General features: G+C 35.7%; 1 long non-coding RNA gene across 1 annotated transcript; it reads left to right on the top strand.

Annotated features, from left to right (window-relative positions):
* Nucleotides 1–259: 259 nt before the first annotated feature.
* Nucleotides 260–3,006, top strand: LOC132642489 (uncharacterized). Its single transcript, XR_009583196.1, has 3 exons — nt 260–458; nt 1,327–1,376; nt 2,286–3,006. It is a non-coding gene; the product is annotated as an uncharacterized LOC132642489 (long non-coding RNA).
* Nucleotides 3,007–4,680: the final 1,674 nt, after the last annotated feature.

The following is a 4,680-nucleotide window of genomic DNA, read 5'->3' on the forward strand; positions in this document are numbered from 1 at the left end:
TGGTTTATGGTAATATTGCAAAAGGCTAGGGGCAAAACGGTAATTTCATAAATATTCTAGAAAATTCTTGAATGGACTAAAGTGTATATAACTAGCTCAAGTGGTCATGTTGGTGTGTTTCAAGAAACTTCAAGAAAGAGGCATGAGCCCCTCACATGCTTGTAGGGATTATATATATATATATATATATATATATATGAGAGGCATGAGAATTTAGACATAAGTTATTATCTTCCACACTTGGAAGATTCAAGAAACTTGAAAGAGAGAGACATAAGCTATTCGGCCAAGCCATGGCTGAATTTGGCCATGGAAATTTAGTAAGAAAAAAATATTTTGTTCTAGCTTTCCTATCAATTGAGAGGTCCTCTACGACATGGAGTAGTTGTTGGAATAAGAAAATTATCCGTCATGGCAAAGTATCAACCCTAGCCGAGTGAAGAAATTGAATGAAGAAGGTAAGGTCTAATCTTCAATTTCATATGTTATGAATGTTTTGTACATGTTGTGATGTGTGGAAATGAAGGAAAATCATGAAACTGGTGTGTAGGGGTCTTGGCCGTGTGCATGCTATGTGTGTAGCAAGAGTGGATTAATTTTATGTAGTATGTTGATTGTTGTTGTAATGTATAGAAATGGATAAAAAGTTTATGAAAATGTGCATGTAGTTGTTGTGGCCGAATTATGGAGGGTTGGCAAGTTATGGTGAATTGATTCTATTTGATATGTTAGTTGTTGTTGTTGTGGATTCCATGATGTTAAATGAAGGTTTGGTAACTTGGGAGTGAAGTTGTAGTTGTGGCTGTGTAGGTGGGGCATTGTATGGAAGGAATGAATTAATTTTACTTAGTATTCTAATTGTTGTTGTAATAGATTTTATGATGTTAAATGAAGATTTAGTGGTTTAAAGTGAGATGGAAATCGTTTGTGAGTATTGGAGGAGTTAGTGTAGTAATAGTATGGTTCTTATATTTGTATGAATGAAATTGTAGCGTGTGGATTGTGAATGTAACTCATGGATTTAGAGGTAAAGGATGTGGTTTGAAGATTGCAAGATTGGGGTTGTTTGAATTGAATATAAAAAGAGATGCACATTAAATTAATTGTTGAAGTCGTTGGCATGATTGTTAGTATTATTGTTGATAATTTGTCCGGGTTGCATTCTCGGATTGTTGGTTGATAAAATTGGCCGAGTTAGATTCTCGGGGACGGCCTATTTACAGAGGAAATGCTGCCGAAATTTCGGCAGAATATAAGCAACTTCGTTTGAAAAACTAAGACGGGTATATGTCGATGAACCTAATGATTTTGTAAATTCTTTTGAAGGTATACTAGCGAGCTTGGACAATAAGCATAACTAATAGGGCGTGGAACAGGTATGTAAGGATTACCCTTTCTTTCTTTTGGCATGTCCTAGAGCCAAGTAAGGTATGATATGGTATACATCTTGAGGTTACTCTATTCTGTGATTCCGAGTTGGTTCATGATTCGTATTCACCCTTTTTGATATGTCTCTATGATTTCTGGAGTTCTATTTAAAATGTTTCCGAGTCTGCCTATGATTCTGATTCACTTCTGATATAAGTTTGTCTGATATGATTGAGTTGATATACGATTGAGTGACGAAATAAGTATAAAGAGTTTTGTTCCTGAAAGAATTCTGTGAGTCTTAATGTCCCTAAACTTCGGAAAAGATCTCAGATTTGCTTTAAAACGCTTTTAGAACGTTCTGTACTTCAAACATTTGTAACTTTCTCATACGAAGTCGGATTGGCCTGAAACTTGTTTCCCGAGCCTTCAGATGTCGGTAAGTATGCCTATTTATCGAGTCTTGATTTATATGCATTTAGTTTCTCACTACTCTGCTCGTGCATGCCTCAATGCATCTTTCACCGAGTCCCGGGCCGGGTACGTTCTCGTGCGCATTCCACTGCATTGTTCACCGAGTCCCTCACTAGAGGGCCGGGTACGGTATGTGTATATCTGATGATGATATGATGGTGTGATGATGTGATGATGGGTTACGGCGGCCAGGAGGGCTTATGATGATTCTATCCACCGAGTCCCTCACTAGAGGGCCGAGTACGGTATATATATATATATATATATATATATATATATATGCGCATGCATATGATATGACATACTTCTATGACTATTACGTTCATACTCCACACTTACGATTTCAGATTATGATTCTGTTTATTGTATCTCATGCTTTACATACTCAGTACATATTCCGTACTGACCCCCTTTCTTCGGGGGCTGCGTTTCATGCCGCGCAGGTACACCCAGATGATGTGAAGTTATTATAGAGGACGTTCCAGCAGAGTTGACAAGCTCCATTTGCTCCTGGAGTGCTGCTAGTCAGAGTTTGTATGTTATGCTTTTTTTCTGCACCGACGTTAGAGACTTTGCAAACAGAGTCGTGGGTATAGTATGTCAGTTGTGTAAGTGGATTCATCAGCCGATATGTCATTCTGTATTATGTATTAAATTCTATATGGTCACAGATTCTGTTTGATTTGGAAAGCATCGAAAAGAATATTTTGAGAGGTTATTATGTATTTTATCTTTATTTGATTTAAAAGTCTAATAGGATTTTGTGTGTCCCTAAGGTCTGTGGGTTGGGGTTCGCTCGGCTCCGGATGTGGGGCCGGGTGCCCATCACACCCTACTGGAATTAGGGTGTGACACATAGACACTCATTATCCGGATTTAGCTTGCAAGTACTAGTGTGCATTCGCGATTGGATTAGATCAGAGCGACGCAACAAAAACTTACAAGCGGTGGAAGGCGAAGAGGAAGAGATTGAAGATTTGATAGCAAGTGGAGCGGACCAAATGAAAGACTTTGAAGATATCTCCATGACCGAATATGGTATGGGGGAAATTAGCCAAATGAATGACAATTGGTGATTTTATTATTCTACTATTTCTTTGCAACTCATGTATTATTTGCAAGTTAAAAAACAAAACTACAACTTACAAATAAATGTTATCCAAGAATGAATAAAATATATGGCTCATTGATCTTTCTTCTATTTATTTGTGTTCATATTTTTAATTATATTAAGTTAGGAATATACCTAAAATATACTAAGAATATACTTATAATATACATCTACTTAAATTAAAAACTAGAAAGTTATATACTTGAAAAATAACTAAAATATACTTATATTATAAATATACTTAATTTATAAAATACGAATTTATAAACTTAGAAAAAACTTAAGTTATAATATATAAGTTATAAGTATATATATATACACGTATATGATGTATTGCTGTTAGTCAGTAAATATATAAACTTTACTTATAAACTTATATAACATATGTAAATATACCTACAATATACTAATAAATACTATAATATATATACTATACAAAAAACAAAAACAAAAAAGAGGTTTTGAACAGTTTCGAACCGGACCGGTCCGATTTCCATTTTAAAATCGGTAAACCGGAACCGGTGGCAGGTTCCGATTTTTAAACCGGAAACCGGCCGGTTTATTAACCGGTTACCTGTTTGGTCAGGTTCAAACCGGTTGACGGGCTTGGGCGAGGGGCTGGGGTATTTAATACTTTTTGGGTATATATGAAGTTATATTCAGCTAGCACCTTGTTTGTCAGATATATTGATATTGAAAGGTCCATTGATGGATTTGAACAGGTGGGGCGGGGCTAGGGTATTTAATAACCTCGAGTTACTTTGTTTCTTACAATGGGGATTGGGAATGCATCGATTTGGGAAGGGGAGTATAGGCAGTGGGCCCGGTGGCATAAACAGGACCACCGCAACAGACATTAGGCCCTGACGAAGTGGATCTCCGGTGAACCAGACATCGAAAAGTTACCATTAGATATTCAACGGCTACTTGTACGGAGAGCGAAATAGACTTCGAGAACTTACCGTTAGATATTTGTAAGTGGCATTTCAAATTCATCATCTCCTCCCACCCTCCAATGCCCAACCCCGCCACCCCTGACTCCCCACTCGCCACCCCACCCTCATAGTGCTTTTCTAGGTTACATATCTTAGGATATTATTGTTTTACTTACTTATCAAATACTAGAAAATAAGTAAGGAAATCTCTTATTTTTTAAAAATATTTTCCAGAAAAACATTTTCCTTCACACCAAACACACCCAAGTAGTTTTTCATTCTCGTTTTTCTTTATATTTTTCCTTTTGTATGCGGAGAGTACGGATTAACGATTATAGATGAATTTGGGCGGCTATTAATCAATTCTGCATAATGAACTGTTTGTAAGTGTTAGATCCCATCTTAGAACTGAGAATTTTTTACCAAAATAATCCATTATTTAAATCAATTAACGAAAATAATACATTTTTTTTTTAAAATTTTACAGTACTAGTATAAACGTATTTTCCAGTAATGTAATAGACATTATTTTATTCAAAAAATCCAACAGACAAAAATTAACGGCTGACGAAGCAAACGAATATATAAAATGTTACTGTCAGTAACGTTTTTATAATTCGTTACTGTGAGTTACGTATTAAGGCTAATACGTTACTAATAGTAACGACTTATACGTGACTTTATTATGTCTTCACTTTTTGATATCACTAATACGCGTTTCCTAATACATCTGCGATAATCAAGTATGAATTTTATTATTGAGTTTCATGTGTTCATACATATGTTATGGTC

This window comes from Lycium barbarum, chromosome 5 (genome assembly GCF_019175385.1).
Source record: "Lycium barbarum isolate Lr01 chromosome 5, ASM1917538v2, whole genome shotgun sequence".
Lineage (NCBI taxonomy): Eukaryota > Viridiplantae > Streptophyta > Magnoliopsida > Solanales > Solanaceae > Lycium > Lycium barbarum.